Source organism: Pseudophryne corroboree, chromosome 11 (genome assembly GCF_028390025.1).
Source record: "Pseudophryne corroboree isolate aPseCor3 chromosome 11, aPseCor3.hap2, whole genome shotgun sequence".
Taxonomy (NCBI): Eukaryota; Metazoa; Chordata; class Amphibia; order Anura; family Myobatrachidae; genus Pseudophryne; species Pseudophryne corroboree.
Window position 1 is genome coordinate 273,592,939 of NC_086454.1, and position 21,929 is coordinate 273,614,867.

Sequence of the window (21,929 nt, forward strand, 5' to 3'; positions counted from 1 at the left end):
AATAACTGCCACTATCTAAACAATTAAGCAGAAAAATATATATTACTATGAAATACCTTTATTATGATTGGGAGTAGGGAGGAGAGGAGAAGGTGGGAAATGTATGACCTAGTGAGATAGTAAAAAGCATGTATGTATGAAATCCATGTCTGAGGGGTCATGTATCATCGTGCCGTACATGTTCTAAAAATAAGCTTCGAGGTATTGCGAAGTATACATTGAATCCTTCTTATCCCGTATTAACTGTCTGTAAGTGGGCTAACAAACTCTACCGAACTCTTTTCGGCTTTTAGTTCCAACAAATGGGGTGCACATTAGTTGATGATACATGAAGGGGGAAAATATGTGAGTGCTAATATATGTGTCTATATCACCTGTCGACTATGTGTGCCACTACCTGAAGATAGAAGAGATGAAGATAAGAAACATGCGTTATAAATGCATTCGAAAAAAGAAAATATGTGGGCGCTAGGAGGGGATGATAATACAACGGCTGCTGGTTTTGTAAATATACAAATTAGTTTATTGGTAAAATAATAGTTTTAAAAGATAAATAAACACTGGAAGGCTGAGTGCCTTTACATTGCATATACACAGTTAAAAATAAAAAATAAATAAACATGTATGTAGTATTCAAGACTGTGTCCTAGGCCTCAGGACTTGCTGGTAAATAGACACAACTTAATGTGTTGTTTTCCTTGCATGCAAAAATCAACTGTTAGATGGCTGTAAAAAGTTAGTGCATATTGAGCTCAAAGTGCAAAGTTAAAGGAAAGCTGGTTAGAATTGTAAAGCTTATTGATACTTCACCAATATTGAACTGGTATATGGAAAGTTCGAAAGCAAACTTGTGGTAATGCTGGCTGAGCTGGGTCCACCTGTCTCACGTCCGTAAGCCTTGTTTAATTCACTGACCAATTGCGTAGCCAACCGCTCTGCAGCGGTTCCCAGGGGCAAGTCCTGCCGTTGGTGGTGCAATGTACTGGCGGCTGACACTAGGCCAGGATGGGACGGAGAGCAGAGAGTCCCACGTGCAAGTCCTGGGTAGCAGTGGACGCTGTGGTGCCGCGTTCCGCGACTTCCGGGTTCGGGGCTTCCGGCTTCCGGTTGCGTTCCACCTGCGTTCCACAGTCGAATGAGTCAGCTGACGCGTTTCTCCGCCTCCATATAATAACAGTCTGCTCAAAGCCACAATCCATCAGGATTTTAGGTAGCAGAAACATACCGGGATTTATTCTATGTATACTTAGCATTAGCACTTTATTAGCTATGTCTCCCAGATCTAGCCTTATAAATGATTATAACACTTGTAGTCCAAATTGGATATTTAAATATGTATGATTAGCTAATGAACATCTCAATGTGGCCCTATAGGCATATAGTTATCATTCACATATGTGTTTTAAGATTGCCTTTATTCAATATATTATTGACCCCAAAAAAATTTGCATGGCTATTTATGCTGTCTTACTGCTGTTTTTTTTCCTCATAATAACAGTACATACAAAGGGTTAAAGATAACCCGTTTTCTGGTAACCAATAAGGAGCCACAAGCTAATATAAATTGAGACCACAAACACCATTAAGCATACCTCTGATGAAACCGCCCATTTTGGAGGCGGAGAAACGCGTCAGCTGACTCATTCGACTGTGGAACGCAGGTGGAACGCAACCGGAAGCCGGAAGCCCCGAACCCGGAAGTCGCGGAACACGGCACCACAGCGTCCACTGCTACCCAGGACTTGCACGTGGGACTCTCTGCTCTCCGTCCCATCCTGGCCTAGTGTCAGCCGCCAGTACATTGCACCACCAACGGCAGGACTTGCCCCAGGGAACCGCTGCAGAGCGGTTGGCTACGCAATTGGTCAGTGAATTAAACAAGGCTTACGGACGTGAGACAGGTGGACCCAGCTCAGCCAGCATTACCACAAGTTTGCTTTCGAACTTTCCATATACCAGTTCAATATTGGTGAAGTATCAATAAGCTTTACAATTCTAACCAGCTTTCCTTTAACTTTGCACTTTGAGCTCAATATGCACTAACTTTTTACAGCCATCTAACAGTTGATTTTTGCATGCAAGGAAAACAACACATTAAGTTGTGTCTATTTACCAGCAAGTCCTGAGGCCTAGGACACAGTCTTGAATACTACATACATGTTTATTTATTTTTTATTTTTAACTGTGTATATGCAATGTAAAGGTACTCAGCCTTCCAGTGTTTATTTATCTTTTAAAACTATTATTTTACCAATAAACTAATTTGTATATTTACAAAACCAGCAGCCGTTGTATTATCATCCCCTCCGAGCGCCCACATATTTTCTTTTTTCTGTTGTATATACGGTGGGTACCCAGGTCCACCATTGTGGGCAGCCAGAAGGGTGATTGGTACTTTTTGGAAAAACCATACAAATTATAATATATTTTATATATAAAAACAATATTGTTTTTTCTTTTTTAACAACACTTTCTCTCAACTAAACAGCGCCCACATCTATCCTTTGGTTATAAATGCATTCGTATGATTATATATATGTGGTCGTCCTTGGGCGTCTGTTGGAGTCTTGTTGATGTCTTGTTGAAGTCTTGTCCGGATTGCTGTATCTTTGCTGTGTGGCAAGCAAAGCTCTTCAAGTGTCCATAAAAATTAAAGTCTCTAAGGGTTCATCAGTTGTCGGTGGAACAGTTCATCAATGGTCTGTATAATGGGTCATCAAAATCTTCTGTCTTTTTTACCTTGGAGAAAAACAAAGGAGAAACAGGTGAAAGAAACGGACCGTGGAATCACGTCTTATCACAACATTGTCTCGATTGATGGGTTATAAATTAAACTAGTTGTTGTTACAATGCCCTCGCTCCTCAAACTCATCAATTTGGTACTTCGCTTGCAATTCATTAAAATTCGAACACATCTGAATATCAAACCAATCATTATGACAACTCATAAGATACATAAAAGGAATTTCCCTACAGCAACGATAACATTTTGAGCCCATTCTCCTAAACCGGAGAACCAATTGCGTGGGTTCAACCATGATACCCAGCCGGTCAGTTCATTACCCACAGAAGCAAGGGTAAGGTTGTGTCTCCTTCGGAACTCCCGCTTCAATTGCAAGATATCGTCCATCTTTTGATCTATGACCTCGGTTGGGTCCTCAGTGCTGTTTGTGATATACGTACAACACTTCACACCATACTGAGTTGCTAGGGTAACACAATACCCTCCTGTCACTGCTGTGATGTAATTGAGAACCATCCTGTGCTGGATCAGTTCCGTTTTGTAAGCTTGCAATTCTCTCCCAATATACCTAAAGGTGTCATCATACATCTCGCTGATATTGTCTATCAGGTTCGCTAGCGCGGTAATATACCTAAAATTTATAACTCCTCTGGCGGTACGGGTGATATCTAGCGCGAGTAAAAGTTGAATCCCGGTGGATTTGTGGATAAAATCAGAGGCTGCATGCTCTGTCCTATCTATAAGGTGTCTCTTTACAATGTGTTCGTAATGGGTGTGAGTGTATGGAGCTTGAGCATTGCGGTGAACATCTTTCATTCTATCATGGGTAATGGTCATTACTTCCGGTAACACTCTTCCAATGTAACACAATCCCTCTGAGTTTGGGGCAAGCCACTTATACGCCTTCCTCCCACATATGAAATATGCATCATCGGGGAGGACATATGGGACAGAATATGTCATCACCATATTACAAACCTTCCAGGTGAAGAATTCTATCCCTAACTCTCTCATCTGACTAGTACACGTATCAGGTTGTATGATATGCGCACAGTATCCTGGTGATACTTCTCCAACTCGCATGGGCCTACTTCCTAGAGTGTACCTGTATTGGAAATATCTCCCACTGTTGGCTATTTGGCGTATTAGCTCTTAGTCAATGGGCATTCTATCGGCTCTGTGTGAGAATGTCATGGTTTGGTTGTTCCATGTCGCTTCCCAATTTCCCGGCTTTCGGGGATTGGAAATGTTAAAACATATTAAGGACCTATCCACATGATATTGGTGGAGCTTCAAACTAGGAGGCCTAGAAATATTAAATTTCTTGTCCACCGGTCTCCCACCCCTTAATTCAAGAACCTCATCTGTCGTTAAAGAGTATGGCACTAGTCCTGACTTTCTATGACCTTGAGGTACTTGTGAGCACACCCAGCATTCCGTTTGGTTTAAAACCTTACCCACTAATGAGTGATAGTCACTCAATGGATGACGGTCCATATTGATATTAATGCTGGACTGACATCTCTGGATGCACCCGTCCTCAACTATGTTGTCACAATTCCTACAGATACAATTCTCTTCAGCTAACAATCCTTCACAATGTCTGTTAGTGTCATGGCTACCAGATCGTTTTCTGATACTCGCCTTTGCTCGGTGATTGTGTTGCTCTTGGAATTCTATGATTCCATCCGGATCATCAGAACCCATTCCAGATCCTTTCTCGACCTCACTGGTACTCTCACCGGAACAGACTGCTCTGGTCAACAACAGGGTCAACAGGAAAACACGGACTGCAGTCTCTTGGGGCGAGTCCATCTTACAGGAGGAGAAAGAGAAAGTTGTAATGGGGGTACCGAAAATAATTGAAGGGAAAGAAAAATGTTACGATAATTGTCCTATAGTCTTGTTGTTCTTCTTGCTCAGATGTCGTCTCAACAGTGCTGTCTCTCAGTCTTCCCAAAACAAACACTCCAGTGATACGATATTCTTTCTGACTCAGCGTCCTTTCTGTAAGGAGCATAAATCTTGCATTACCATTTGTCTAACTGTTGTGTGACATACCATCCGTAAAACATGAAAGAACAAAGAGAGAGAACAATAGAAAAGAAACATTGTCAGATTTCCGTTCACCATCAGGCTGTCACACCAACATGTCCATCGGTATCTCTGCACAGTCTCCCCCACCAGTATTTCCACTCTCCACCCTTTGTGTTTGGCCAGACACAACGATGCTGGTAAGATATACTGGGGTTGGGTAGACCTCTGAAAAGACCAAGTAGACATGTGACGTTTGAGCTGTCTGGTGAACGTCAGAGATGAAATGGAAATATTTAAAGATAAATCACAGAGTTTACCTGGCCGCCCTTGTGTCTACAAGGAATGACCTACCAATTACATCGACTGTAACCTCAGGCTTACTATCAAGGCTAATAATCAACTTCACTGGCTGCAAATTACAGGTGCGGCCCAAAATTTTTCCTATATGATCCCTGATTACAATTATGTGCGTTATGTTGTCTAGGGGGTTTATATACCTTATGTGGGTCTCTAAGCATACAATTCCGTGCATAATGCCCTTCCCTCTGGCAGTTATAACATTTTATCACATTTGACTTACCCACAGGGGTCTGGGGTTTAAGCTGATGTGGCTTCGTTGTCAGGGCCTGTCTTCTTATTGTCATTTGCTTACCGCCCTGTGACTCCCTGTGTCTTATGATGTTCCGATCATGTTCAATAGCGGTCTCTCTCAAAGCAGCCACCGACATACCTTTCCATTTAGGTTGAGTGGTCTGTACCCTTGTTCTCAACACTTCCTTTAAACCATCCATTAATACAGAAACCACTACCTCTCTGTACTCTACAATGTGAGGTGCAATTATCTGTGCATAACATACAATACCGTACTTACCTGTGGACACGACCTCACCTGACCCTCCGTAAGGGGGCTTGACTACTGCCTCTACCGATTGGGCCGTGCCCACCTGGGTGTCTCGTATGATGGCTGCTGGAAAAAGTGCCGACATCATGCTGGGCTCACTTTCTTGCTTGTAATCCTGAGGGAAGTTTAACATGGGGTGCAACTTGCACGGGTTAGAATTTGTACATTTATCAGTTTTACTTCTATCATTATTACATTTATTGCGCTTACTATTATCTTCATTAATACATTTATTAAGTGCACTCTTATCATCATATCCCAGTATGCCATTCTCTGTAGCCATTGTTTCTCCAGTTGCCATCAGTTTCCTGCTAAAATGGGAACCAGCTGCTTGAGCTAATCCCCTTTGTATCTCCCCTTCCTGTTGCCATAACTGTAAATAATCATAATGTCTAATCCGTTGCTTCCCGGATTTTATCAGACATATCCTTCTCCTTAAATTTTGCAAAACCTCAGGATTAAAACTGCCTACCCTGGGAAACTTCTCCCCATCGTTCACAGTCATACGTTCCCACTCATTGCATAAAACCTCTGCGTGTGATCCATATTTTTCACACATTATGTACCTCGCCGACCCTGCTGGCCGCGGAATAATATCAACCTGAACCTTGGTTGATCGTCCCTTACTTGAGCAACTGGCCCACATTCTTTGCAGGTATTGCCTTCTCAGCGAATTCCTACAAAAACCACGTTCCCAGAGGTAAGGCGATGGTGAAAGTCCAACTAGTGCCTTCACCCACTCTCGCCTACTTCAACCAATATGCCCACATACTGCTTCAGCGCTGGCGTACTCAACCCAGGGCCCCTATGTAACCTCTATTTACTGGGGCGTGTGGGAGTATGCTACCCTACCCAGTAAGTATCAGTTGCTGAAGAATTCCTGAGTGATCAGCGAACCTCCCTTAAAATAAAAAAAAACCTACAGAAATCACGTCAAAGTGTACAAATAGTGTTTATGATCCCGCAAAGCGTACGCAAATTGCGTAATGGGTATCAAGGTAACCAACTAATGCACACAATTACATGCGGTACAGTCGCACTGCGTATAAGTAATTATTACTTATCGGCAGAACGACCAGCGGAATCGGTTGTTTAGGCTGCGAAACCTTCAGCCGGAGCGTATTCTCAAAACGGGCCTATATGGGTACTGCGCCAACCCCCAGGGCTGCGCTCACTACCTCTGACCTTTCTTAAGTCAGGGTCTTCAGAAACTTCGTATAGGTGCTTTTAACGGATTTCTGACTTTCGCGGACCTTCTGGTCTGCTGTAACACTAATTGCTCCTTTTACCTTATTCACTGTTAACGTGAGATGGCCTTCTCCCATGCCACCACGTGTTCACTTCACGGGTATCCTTCTACAAGATCTCGATTTCCGGGTTTCACACCAAAGAAAACTTTACTTGCATACACACGCTCTTTCACTTCATATATACATTGATTTTTCTGTACAGAAAATTTCTTTCATTCAAGTACCACAGGCTAATCCCAGAGGTAATGCAACGAGAGGAGGATCTTTTTAAACTAAATTTTGGAAACTGAACAAATTTGTGCTATTATCGCGTGGCTTCCATATCGCCTACTAAAACAATGCTATCGTGTGATTTGTATTTAGTGGGCGTATCCGTACGCACGTTGCGTGATATACGCCACGTGTGTAGGCCTTTGCGTTGCGTACGCTGTTTCGCACTTGGTCGGAGACATGTGTACACAGGCCGGATACGTCCGCAGTAACACAAATAGCACGCTTCTATAAATGCAAACGATATTTAACTATAATCGTTTACCAAGCACCACACAATATCTCCTGTATAACCTTTATAACTGGGTCAGGCTGCGTGCGTGTTTTACAATTACTCCCTTAAGTATTAATCTTACTTTTAACTAAATAGCAACAAATTTCTCAGCACGTGATCAATGCTAATGGCAAACAGAAAGGTAGATATGTGAAAATACACAAAATGCAGGTCTAAATTAATCTACTAATCAATGCTTCCAATAGTATGATTCATATTGGATAGCTATCTTGCAGAACATACATTGATATAAACACACACACATAATTATAATATTATATCTATGTAGTGTTCATTGGTCTCCCGAGACCCATTCTCTCCTCTAATTTGCATATGAATGTGCCTTTGACTGTCTGTGAAGGTGGCCTCTCACTGCCAGGAAAAAAAGCTGTTGCACAGGTTAATTTGCATTTCAATGGCTTATCTTACAACAAGCAGAGTTTAACAGAATCGTGGAGGTAAAGAAGAAGAAAAAAAAAACTTTGTTTTATATCTGTGTGTCGTTCTTACATCAAATATTCATCTTACTATTAACTTTTTATTAAACCCCATCTGAATTTATTTGTAATTGTCTATGGCATGGGTTAAATAAATACATTGGTAACTCATAAATGGTGATTTCTTTTTGACCAAGGACGGCTGATTATTCCTGAGCAGACTGAAAATCAGCTATTTAGAAAAGAATTGACCTTCCCAAAATGGCCGCTGCTTCTCCCCCTTCCACATCCATAAGGGTTACACAAAATGGAGGACAGACCATGCGGCTTCCTTTGTCACTAAAAAAAAATCACTATGCAAGCCCCTGAAGTTATTTTAGGACTGAGTTAAAAAAAAAAAAACCAACACTATATGAAGGCTTTTGCAGCAACTTTTAAATATACTTTTAAACCTACTTAAACAGATAAGCAATCCAATCTGAATCAAACACAATATGACTCATTTGAACCTTGTTTTGCAACAATATGGTCAGATATGCAGAGTACAGGTGTGTGCGTGTGTTACATGTGTTGCGTGCGCAGTTGGCACCAAACAGACATTAAAACAGATTTAAAAGACAATAGCTTAACGTTCTTACCTTTCGGTTTCGGATGCCACCAGCATCCCTACAAACCAAGCGGAGCAGACGCTTATCTGATCAGCACTACTGTATCTCCAACCACCAAACGGCTAACAGGGGATACTACCTTCCCGCCCTTTGCTGATGGATAAAGTCTGCCTGGTTCCGCTAGGCTGTGGATATGAGGAGGCCCGGACGATTGCCCCCAATTGATAATGTCAGTTATTACCTTTAAACATTAAGCTATATTCTATTACGGACTAAGTACGCTTTTGGCGCACTAAGTACCGTAAGGGTACGCACTTAGCGTAGCAGACACTAGGCCGTGGTGCGACGCACGAGCGACACGTACGCTCACGGAATGATACACAGTAAACCTTAGTAACAACACACCGTAAGGGTATGCTTACACTTTAAACCTTGGCAATGTAATACTATAATGATGTAATGCTTATTAACCTTGATAATATGAAAGCTGTTTGAGCGATTGAGACACTAAGAAAACCCTTTACAGTAACTAGTGAATACGCAAGACCTTGTTTGGATTTAAAAACCACTCAGGCTCTAACACCTTCGTGAATTGCTTTAGAGTAAAAAGGGGAAAACAATACAGCTTATACACTACAGATCTAACATAAAAAATCTAAACAGAATAACAAGAAATAATATGAACAATAGCGAACGATCGCAAACACAAGCAAACAGAATGAGTACACAATGAGAGCAAATGGCAAACACAGAGGATAACAAAATGGCTACAGAGAACTTACACACGTGGGAATGATTCGCAAGCGCGTCCTGAATCCAGCCCTCAGCCTTCAATGTGAAAACCTTGCAGAGAGAGTGAGTGACTGGACAGGCAATGGTGGTCTTTATATACACAACATACAGTAACAATACAATGGTCCCTATAATCTCATGGTTCATTGGACACAGGACTGTGTCTCTGCATTATAACAAAAGGTCATAGGTGGGTTCGAACAGGGGGGCTGTGTCTTTCCCCAACTGCTGTAGTGGGTGGTATCCTCTGGATTCCCCCCGCATGGATAATGAACAGCAAATACAGTAAATGTCTATAAACTACTTTTGTACATAACTATACGCAGGAGCGAGCAATCTCTTCCTAACCAACACCGAAATGTTACTATTAAAATACTCTACAGCTGGATACTAGACACCACCATTCAACCTTTATCTGACCCTTCCCATCAAGCAAAGAGGAATTTCTCTGTCCAAGAACTGTTTAAAATAAACATACTTGCTGACATTGTTAAGGGGAATATTATCTATAAAACACACTATATGGGTTAAATATGTTATGATCGAGTCGCACGCTAGACGCTTACAAACTCTTCCGTAAATGCGCATACACCGCGCGTGATTGCCGGAGCGATCTTACGCAAATTGCGGATATGTGCACTCACGGCAGAGCGTGTGCACGTGCAGCGGGCATGTGCATGAGGGGTTAGTACAAGGCAAGTGATTCATGTTATTTTTCGACTTTGACAATACAAACAACCTAATAAGGCAACATTATATTTTTCAATGCCTATTTCCCTATAGATTGTAAGCTTGCAAGCAGGGCCTTCCTACCTCTATGACTATCTGTTATTACCCAGTTTAGTGTTATAACTGTTGTGTCCAATTGTAAAGCGCAACGGAATATGCTGTGCTGTAGAAGAAACCTAATGGATAAATAATAAATAAATAATACACTGATTTGCACTAAGATCTACGTGATATACAGTGTTATCTTTGTGAAAATGTAATACAGTACTGTATGAGATGAAACATGTCAGATTGCAAATATTGAGAACCTTATGTTTGGCATAGAGCTCCGGAGTGTATGAAGAGAGATATTTGCAGCAGTATTTACAGTATATGGGTTTTCGAGTTCGGCTTTAAAAAAAACCCAAAACACAATTTTATATCCTGTGGCAAACATTGCAGAATATTGGTGATTTTATTGCATTTCCCCAGGGTGTTCCTTTAGGGTATGCAGTTACAGTATATTGTCTCAATTCACAAAGTTTACATTCTAATCAGGGGCGTATCTAGAGAGGAGGGGACCCGTGTGCAGTCTCCGGGTGTGAACTCCTTCCTCTCCCGTCCCATAGCCGGCATCAGCGCTGTTAGCATTCTGTCTGAGCACTAGAGACTGTGCCAGAGTCTCTAGTGCTCAGACAGAGCACTAACAGCGCTGCTGCGGCTGCCGGATACGGGACTGGGGAGAAGAAGGGACCCACACCCGGACACCAGAAAGGTAAGTATGTAGAAGAAATGGGTGCAGTGTGTGCGGTGTGAACCCCCTCTGGATCCAGGGTCCCCGGTGCACCGCATACACTGACCCCATTATAGGTACGCTAGTGATTGTAATGTTGAATGGTTCTAAATGTCTTCAACATCATTCATAATGTCAAATTGCTACATTGATAAATTGTCAACATTTTCAAAATGTTGACATTATGCATGGTTACATTATGAACACATCAGAGTTAAGGTTAGGTTGTGGTTAGGGTTAGATAGTATGATAGTTGACATGCATGCATGTTTGTTAGTATGGACATAGGGAGTCATTCTATCTGATGACACGCTGCTGTTTTTTGCAGCGCAGCGATCAGGTCACTACTGCATATGCACCGCAATGTGCAGGTGCGTTGTACGGGTACAAAGCGGATCGTTGCTGAGCAATGGTTTTAACGAAGATTCCATTCGCACAGCCGATCGCATGGAGATTGACAGGAAGAAGGCATTTCTGGGTATCAACTGACCATTTTCTGGGAGCGTTTGGAAAAACGCAGGCGTGTCCAAGCGTTTGCCGGGCGGATGTCTGACATCAATTCCGGCACCAGTCAGGCTGAAGTGATCGCAAGGGCTGAGTAAGTTCAGACCTACTCAGAAACTGCACAAAATGTTTTTGCAGAGCTCAGCTGCACAGGCGTTTGCACACTTGCAAAGCAAAAATACACTCCCCTATAGGCGGCGACTATCTGATCGCAGCGCTCCAAAAAGTAGCTAGCGAGCGATCAACTCGGAATGACCTCCATAGTGTATGTCAAATGTCAACTTTTAGACCCTGAGGACATTCACAATGTTATCATTGAGACCATGCAGGCATTCTCGTGTCGACATGCTGATTGTCGATAATTGTGGATTTCTGATATAGTATTATTAAATTGTATGATAATTGTGGCTTGGGTGAAGTAACACCCCTGGGAAACCAGCTACTCTGTGGCTATTAGAGTACACTTCACTGCATTTTTACATCTATTTTCAGCCTCCTTCCTCACCATACCTGTTGCATCTGAGAAATCTTGTAAATGATTATTTACTGTAGATCGTACTTAAACAGTTGTCCTTTGACCCTGTTACCTCACATGTTTCCCTCCCTGAACCTCTTTTATTAACCCATCTATATAACCTCTTTCCTTAAACATGTCTCCATGCTCCCTGATAAATGCTCTAACCACCTTCACTCTAAATAGGCAACTACTTGTCTCCAACTATATTGTGCAAACCATCTCATTACTAGACTTTATCTTGAGAATCTGAAAATATCCATGTGAGCAGCTTCCTTTCTTAAAGGACCCTTTACAATCTTGTTTCTACCACCTTTACTTAAAATGTTCTACCTTGCAGGGCCGATCGGTCTGTCCCCTTATTTCCTCTTAGAGATGCAGACCAGTGCCGTTACTAGACATTTTAGCGCTGTGTGCAAGAAATGCATTGGTGCCCCCTTATGTAAAATAGGGGCAGTAAGCGACGTAGACGCGTGTCTAAAATATAGGGGCGTGGCTTCATGGGGAAGTAGTGTGGCCACAAAATATTACCAATACATTTTACGGTGCACAGTAGTCTCCATTTTTTAAATTACGCCGCACAGTAGCGCCACTACACCAGGTAGAGCCCCTTTTTACACATTACATCAGAGTCCCCTTTTACACATTACGGCAGACAGAGTCCACCTTTTACACATTACGGCAGACAGAGTCCACCTTTTACACATTACGGCAGGCAGAGTCCCTTTTTTACACATTATGGCAGACAGGGACCCCCTTTTCACACATTACGACAGGCAGAGTCCACCTTTTACACATTACGGCAGACAGAGTCCACCTTTTACACATTAAGTAGACAGAATAGGTAGATAGATACTTACTGTCTCTCCGCTGGCACAGCTAGTCAGGCTCCTCAGTGCAGCAGCTGCTGGCAGATCCTGATTAGGGGAGGAGAAGGAGGAAGGGGGACTAGGGAGCTGCAGCTGGCCGCCTCCGCCGTGAATGCTGGGATGAGGGAAGTGCATCCCAGAATTCACAGCAGCAGCGGCCAGCCTATGTGGAAGGAGAGCGACAGCTGCAGTGGTGCCGCCACCAATTACAGTGCACTACTGCAGCTCCTGAGTCCCCCTCCCTCCTCCTCCCGTGCCCCCGAAGCTGCTGCTCCTCTCCTCGCACACACAGTCAGCTTGTAATGAGTCAGTTTGACTAAAGTCCCCTTGGAACGGGGATGCGGCCAGTTGCGCCCTCAGGGTGACTGCGCTGTGTGCCAGGCACACCTGGCACACATGTAGTTATGGCCCTGATGCAGACCTACCTTGTTACAATAGGAAGTGGGGGTCGGTTGGTAGATTCTTTTATTTGGACTATATGCACACCCATTTTTCTGCACACGTGCAATTTCAAGCAAGATACGTTATACTAACTGGCATAATATTCACTCTGCACCTTCCAAATCACTCTGTAAATGCTTTTTTCTTACACAGGATTCCATCTAGGTCTTAAGTTGTACACACATTATATAACCACTTGACTATTATAACTTTATTTTAACTGGTTTCCCCTCCACAGATTGCACCCACTGCACGCTTATTTATCTCAGCAGTCCCTCTCTGTCTACCCTTACATTAGTTACCTCTACATCTAGGTACAAAACAAAACTATGTCCTCCAGTAAGAAACCATCCACCATTTTACTCCATATACATATGCAAACTCCAAGAAAAGGACTGTCCCAACCACACTCATCTCCCAGCATCTGTTGTTTATCCCCTCAATTGTTACCTCCTCTCAGATATTTATTTATTTATATTATATAGATTACCAGTTATTTATGAAGCACACACATATTCCGCAGCGCTTTACAGAGAATATTTGGCCATTCACATCAGTCCCTGCCCCAGTAGAGCTTACAATCTATATTCCTTACCACATGTTCACACACACATTCACGCTAGGGTTAATTTTGTTGGGATCCAATTAACCTACCAGTATATTTTTGGATTGTGGGAGGAAACTGGAGTACCCGGAGAAAACCCACGCAATTACGGGGAGAATATACAAACTCCACACAGTTAGGGCCACAGTGGGAATCGAACCCATGACCTCAGTGCTGTGAGGCAGTAATTCTAACCATTATAGATACAGTATGTCTACAGGACTTTATTAGGGTTGCTATTCTTCTCCATAAAGTTCTTCCACATTATTAGACCAATGTCTTCTAAACATTGTGTCCACATTTCTCTAACAAACCAAGTTTAAGGATATCCATGAGTGAGCCAGTTAAATCAAAGTGACTGAGGTACAAATTAAACCAACCGGGCCCAAGAATGAATATCCTCAAAACCAGGACTGTTGAGTGGCTTGAAGGACTGAGGTCCCGATTCAGACGTGGACGCAGCTTCGCGGTCACTCTTAGCGGCCAAAACCTGGTGGTCTGCACACACGCGCCAGCCATTGTGCGCGTGCACAACCTTACACATTGCAGCCACATCCGTGTGATTGACAGGCGTGGGCATTGCGGGGGCAGAGTTAGGGCATTGTAGGTGCGGCACTGGAAAAACAGGGGTGGGCCCGGACCTTATTTGGGTTCGCTGCGTGACATCACAAAAAAAGTCTGCTTACCACCTGACAGTGCAGACAGGCTGAGCTGCCAGGGGTCAACCTTAGATCCAATGCCTCTGCAATCTAATTGGCATCACACATACTGGGTATCCTTACCTTGTGCTGGGCGGCCCCTAGCATGTGCAGAGATGAACGCAGATCTGGCTGCGTATGCAGCAAACTGCATTCATCTCTGACTAACCCAGAGAGTTTTGGGAACACTGCATTAGACTATCCCCCAGTTTGTCAGCCTTTAAGCAGTCACTGAAACTGACTCCTACAGTATTAGTTCCTCCACATCCCCACAGTGCTAATGAGTATCAGAACTAGGAGGGATGTGTGTTGCCAAGTATGTGGGACATGGCCAAATGTCGCTTTACGGTGTTTGGCTACATCATCTTGGTCTTGTGGACACTGGTGCATGAGATCATCGGCTGACAGATGGCCACTTGGCTATTCTGGACCCCATACTTAGATATCTCTGTTTTCCCTTAATGGTACCCTTTCTCCCTATACTTGGAGACTAGAGTACATGCCTGCTGTAAAGTGGGCTGTGCAAATCACTACAGGATGCTGGATTGCTGCTGAAGAGTGTAGAACATACAAACTATGAACAAAACTATAGCAAATAACAATTCCTAACCACTAACGTTGTTTTTCAGTATATGATCTGCTCTAAAAGTCATTAGTAAGGAAAATTGTATTAGTGTAAAATCAAAGTTTATTAAAAGATTTTTTTAAAGTGCTTGGAAATAAGGCACAACAATTACTCTAGTCAGATCTCATTTTTATTTTAATGTATCATTGAAAGGGCACATTGGCCACAGACAGTGGAGGTTGTTCATAATCCGTAACACTCTTTGATTTATGTCTCTTTTATCAGTAGTAATCTTAGTATATAAAAGCTATTTCTCTATCACTTTATAAATCATAGATTTAATATTTCATGAATGCTGCTTCTTAAATCTATTCATTGAAATAAATACAAGTTGGATAACGGTTGTTGGAAAACACTGTATATAGAGAACCATAAAATGTTCATTGTATTTTTCTGTGCCAGATTTTTATGTTCCACTGTTAGTGTAACCACTCTATTGTGTACGCATAAATCATTCCAACTATTAAACTTTGACACTTATGTTAAAGTTATAGATGCCTAAAAATAGTGTATGACTTAAGTCATGGCTTATAGTTTTTTCTTTCATTTATTTTTTCTCAAAAAGAAAAATGCACTTTAAACATTTATAGTTTCCCTTTTGTAGCAAATGTTCTTTTACTTAGGTTGCATTTGACTATTTTTTTGCACTCGCTCTGCAGGATGTAATGAAGTCCAAGTATTCCCGACGTGCAGGATGCTGGCCAAACTTGGAATATTTTTTTTTAAAGGGTAATCATTTACAAGGCATGGTTAGTGACTGCCCCTTTTTAAAAAAAAGCAGCTCAGCTGGTTTCCACCACATCGGTCAAACTTGGACTCCATTACATCCCACCCACTGTTTTTAATTTTCATAATCTCCTCCACATCTGTGAAGTCCTCAGATATGAAGTGGGTGTGGCAAGTAGTGCCGATGCAGAACTCTGCTGTGCCCTCCACCTGAACACATTACAATATGATGTCACACCGAGAGGGTGGGACCACTGGAAGAAGAGCACTGTCCAGTGGCTCTACAGGCTGCTGGGTGAGTGCTCAGAGCATTGAAGATGCCCTGCAAGTCAAATGTAAGTGCAGTGGAGTAGTGACAGTACCGTCCACAAAGCCCTGTTCCCTCGGCTGCAGCAATGCCTACTCTTATAATTACCCAAGTCCCAACCCCAATTAGAGATTAAAGTTTTTTTTCTAAACTATATATTTGTATTTATTTTACACCAAGGATTGGGAGTACCATGGCAGCAGTCATAAACAATAGTATAATCCAGGGACACATTCTATGATCACACCCATGATGCCCTCTTCAAGTGGCAGATGCTATTCTTACACCTGCAATACCCACTTTAACCAAAATATTGCATCGTACCATGCAAAATAAACAGTGCCGATATTTTTAAAAAAATATTTTTCTTTTTAATCAAATACTTGTGTGACAACTTTAAATCACTGAAATGAAAACAAAAACCGAATACAGATGCTATTGAAAGGTTTCAAGAAATGTATTGTATTCTTATCAACCCTATTCTTCATGCTCTACATGTTAATTTGAGCCAGTCTTGACTTTTTCCAGTTATTGATAGTTGAGTTTGCAGTTCATGATACGGAGAAATATTGCTATTTTATAAGATGTAGCACTAAATTTCTAATATAATCAATCACAGGCAATGCTCATGAACTAGGCTGTTGCTTTATGCAAAGATTAATTACCATGTTCTGGAGATCTCAGTGAGATATGTGTCTGACAATGTGAAGGGAATGCAATATCATTTTAGAAAAGACTTGAGGAGACAAAATGCTAGCACCCTAAAAACATAATACTAAGGGGGTCATTCCGAGTTGATCGCACATAGCAACTTTTTGCAGCTCGTGCGATCAACTAGACGCCGCCTATGGGGGAGTGTATTTTTGCATAGCAAGGCTGCGATCGCTTGTGCAGCCCTGCTATGCTACAAAAATTTTGTGTAGAACAAGATCAGGGTAAGAGTTACTTACCCTGCGCAATGAATCCAGTGTTGCAGGTCCCGGAATTGACGTCAGACATCCGCCCTCCAAACGCCTTGACACGCCTGTGTTCGCTGCACCACTCCCAGAAAATGGTCAGTTGACACCCACAAACGCCTTCTTCCTGTCAATCTCCTTGCGATTCGCTGTGCAAATGAATTCTTTAGTAAATCTATCACTCAGCAACGATCAACTTTGTAGCTGTATGACGTGCCTGGCAATTGCGGTGCATATGCATGCGCAGTAGTAACCTGTTCGCTGCGCTGCGAAAAATGTCAGTGAATGACCCCCTAAATGTAGACTTACAATACTTTTATATCACCCTAAAGCACAATGTGAGCCCATTCTGAGTCGGATACAAAGTGGCAGTAATTGCGGGAATTTGCGGAAGCCAGAATTACTAATTTATGCTAACGCGAGATTCCATTCAGCTAATGCATGGGTCCGAGCACATACAATTGGAAAGTTGTAGTGCCCATTGATATTAAGTCAACAGCTGCAACCATTATTAGTATTGGCTCTTGCACTAGCCCCATTTTAGGTGCAAGAGATCAGTCAGAAACTGGCTTCCCTTCCCACGCTCAAGACTCAGGCTTGCATGGAAGTAGACACTAGCGACGCTCCCATGAATCTGCCACTAGTCAGAGTGGTTCCATGGGCTTGCGTTGTTATCACCCAGTTCACGCCCGAAAACACCTAATTTCACCAAATTACAGATCTGGCAAAGTTCCGTATAAGACAGAGAAATGCAAAAATGGGTAGATTTACATCTGTGCATGAGCAGTATGCAAAGACTAACCATTTGCACACGTGCAATCTGTCAAACCTAGAAATAAAAATATTTGTAAATTGGGTGGTTATTAGAGATGAGCGCCGGAAATTTTTCGGGTTTTGTGTTTTGGTTTTGGGTTCGGTTCCGCGGCCGTGTTTTGGGTTCGACCGCGTTTTGGCAAAACCTAACCGAATTTTTTTTGTCGGATTCGGGTGTGTTTTGGATTCGGGTGTTTTTTTCCAAAAAACCTAAAAAACAGCTTAAATCATAGAATTTGGGGGTCATTTTGATCCCAAAGTATTATTAACCTCAAAAACCATCATTTCCACTCATTTCAGTCTATTCTGAATACCTCACACATCACAATATTATTTTTAGTCCTAAAATTAGCACCGAGGTCGCTGGATGACTAAGCTAAGCGACCCTAGTGGCCGACACAAACACCTGGCCCATCTAGGAGTGGCACTGCAGTGTCACGCAGGATGTCCCTTCCAAAAAAACCTCCCCAAACAGCACATGACGCAAAGAAAAAAAGAGGCGCAATGAGGTAGCTGTGTGAGTAAGATAAGCGACCCTAGTGGCCGACACAAACACCGGGCCCATCTAGGAGTGGCACTGCAGTGTCACGCAGGATGTCCCTTCCAAAAAACCCTCCCCAAACAGCACATGACGCAAAGTAAAAAAGAGGCGCAATGAGGTAGCTGTGTGAGTAAGATAAGCGACCCTAGTGGCCGACACAAACACCGGGCCCATCTAGGAGTGGCACTGCAGTGTCACGCAGGATGTCCCTTCCAAAAAACCCTCCCCAAACAGCACATGACGCAAAGAAAAAAAGAGGCGCAATGAGGTAGCTGTGTGAGTAAGATAAGCGACCCTAGTGGCCGACACAAACACCGGGCCCATCTAGGAGTGGCACTGCAGTGTCACGCAGGATGTCCCTTCCAAAAAACCCTCCCCAAACAGCACATGACGCAAAGAAAAAAAGAGGCGCAATGAGGTAGCTGTGTGAGTAAGATAAGCGACCCTAGTGGCCGACACAAACACCGGGCCCATCTAGGAGTGGCACTGCAGTGTCACGCAGGATGTCCCTTCCAAAAAACCCTCCCCAAACAGCACATGACGCAAAGAAAAAAAGAGGCGCAATGAGGTAGCTGTGTGAGTAAGATAAGCGACCCTAGTGGCCGACACAAACACCGGGCCCATCTAGGAGTGGCACTGCAGTGTCACGCAGGATGTCCCTTCCAAAAAACCCTCCCCAAACAGCACATGACGCAAAGAAAAAAAGAGGCGCAATGAGGTAGGTGTGTGAGTAAGATAAGCGACCCTAGTGGCCGACACAAACACCGGGCCCATCTAGGAGTGGCACTGCAGTGTCACGCAGGATGGCCCTTCCAAAAAACTCTCCCCAAACAGCACATGACGCAAAGAAAAAAAGAGGCGCAATGAGGTAGCTGTGTGAGTAAGATAAGCGACCCTAGTGGCCGACACAAACACCGGGCCCATCTAGGAGTGGCACTGCAGTGTCACGCAGGATGGCCCTTCCAAAAAACACTCCCCAAACAGCACATGACGCAAAGAAAAATTAAAGAAAAAAGAGGTGCAAGATGGAATTGTCCTTGGGCCCTCCCACCCACCCTTATGTTGTATAAACAGGACATGCACACTTTAACCAACCCATCATTTCAGTGACAGGGTCTGCCACACGACTGTGACTGATATGACGGGTTGGTTTGGACCCCCACCAAAAAAGAAGCAATTAATCTCTCCTTGCACAAACTGGCTCTACAGAGGCAAGATGTCCACCTCATCATCATCCTCCGATATATCACCGTGTACATCCCCCTCCTCACAGATTATCAATTCGTCCTAACTGGAATCCACCATCTCAGCTCCCTGTGTACTTTGTGGAGGCAATTGCTGCTGGTCAATGTCTCCGCGGAGGAATTGATTATAATTCATTTTAATGAACATCATCTTCTCCACATTTTCTGGATGTAACCTCGTACGCCGATTGCTGACAAGGTGAGCGGCGGCACTAAACACTCTTTCGGAGTACACACTTGTGGGAGGGCAACTTAGGTAGAATAAAGCCAGTTTGTGCAAGGGCCTCCAAATTGCCTCTTTTTCCTGCCAGTATAAGTACGGACTGTGTGACGTGCCTACTTGGATGCGGTCACTCATATAATCCTCCACCATTCTTTCAATGTTGAGAGAATCATATGCAGTGACAGTAGACGACATGTCCGTAATCGTTGTCAGGTCCTTCAGTCCGGACCAAATGTCAGCATCAGCAGTCGCTCCAGACTGCCCTGCATCACCGCCAGCGGGTGGGCTCGGAATTCTGAGCCTTTTCCTCGCACCCCCAGTTGCGGGAGAATGTGAAGGAGGAGATGTTGACAGGTCGCGTTCCGCTTGACTTGACAATTTTCTCACCAGCAGGTCTTTCAACCCCAGCAGACTTGTGTCTGCCGGAAAGAGAGATCCAAGGTAGGCTTTAAATCTAGGATCGAGCACGGTGGCCAAAATGTAGTGCTCTGATTTCAACAGATTGACCACCCGTGAATCCTTGTTAAGCGAATTAAGGGCTCCATCCACAAGTCCCACATGCCTAGCGGAATCGCTCCGTGTTAGCTCCTCCTTCAATGTCTCCAGCTTCTTCTGCAAAAGCCTGATGAGGGGAATGACCTGACTCAGGCTGGCAGTGTCTGAACTGACTTCACGTGTGGCAAGTTCAAAGGGCATCAGAACCTTGCACAACGTTGAAATCATTCTCCACTGCGCTTGAGACAGGTGCATTCCACCTCCTATATCGTGCTCAATTGTATAGGCTTGAATGGCCTTTTGCTGCTCCTCCAACCTCTGAAGCATATAGAGGGTTGAATTCCACCTCATTACCACTTCTTGCTTCAGATGATGGCAGGGCAGGTTCAGTAGTTTTTGGTGGTGCTCCAGTCTTCTGTACGTGGTGCCTGTACGCCGAAAGTGTCCCGCAATTATTCTGGCCACCGACAGCATCTCTTGCACGCCCCTGTCGTTTTTTAAAAAATTCTGCACCACCAAATTCAAGGTATGTGCAAAACATGGGACGTGCTGGAATTTGCCCATATTTAATGCACACACAATATTGCTGGCGTTGTCCGATGCCACAAATCCACAGGAGAGTCCAATTGGGGTAAGCCATTCCGCGATGATCTTCCTCAGTTGCCGTAAGAGGTTTTCAGCTGTGTGCGTATTCTGGAAACCGGTGATACAAAGCGTAGCCTGCCTAGGAAAGAGTTGGCGTTTGCGAGATGCTGCTACTGGTGCCGCCGCTGCTGTTCTTGCGGCGGGAGTCCATACATCTACCCAGTGGGCTGTCACAGTCATATAGTCCTGACCCTGCCCTGCTCCACTTGTCCACATGTCCGTGGTTAAGTGGACATTGGGTACAACTGCATTTTTTAGGACACTGGTGAGTCTTTTTCTGACGTCCGTGTACATTCTCGGTATCGCCTGCCTAGAGAAGTGGAACCTAGATGGTATTTGGTAACGGGGGCACACTGCCTCAATAAATTGTCTAGTTCCCTGTGAACTAACGGCGGATACCGGACGCACGTCTAACACCAACATAGTTGTCAAGGCCTCAGTTATCCGCTTTGCAGCAGGATGACTGCTGTGATATTTCATCTTCCTCGCAAAGGACTGTTGAACAGTCAATTGCTTACTGGAAGTAGTACAAGTGGGCTTACGACTTCCCCTCTGGGATGACCATCGACTCCCAGCAGCAACAACAGCAGCGCCAGCAGCAGTAGGCGTTACACGCAAGGATGCATCGGAGGAATCCCAGGCAGGAGAGGAATCATCAGAATTGCCAGTGACATGGCCTGCAGGACTATTGGCATTCCTGGCGAAGGAGGAAATTGACACTGAGGGAGTTGGTGGGGTGGTTTGCGTGAGCTTGGTTACAAGAGGAAGGGATTTACTGGTCAGTGGACTGCTTCCGCTGTCGCCCAAAGTTTTTGAACTTGTCACTGACTTATTATGAATGCGCTGCAGGTGACGTATAAGGGAGGATGTTCCGAGGTGGTTAACGTCCTTACCCCTACTTATTACAGCTT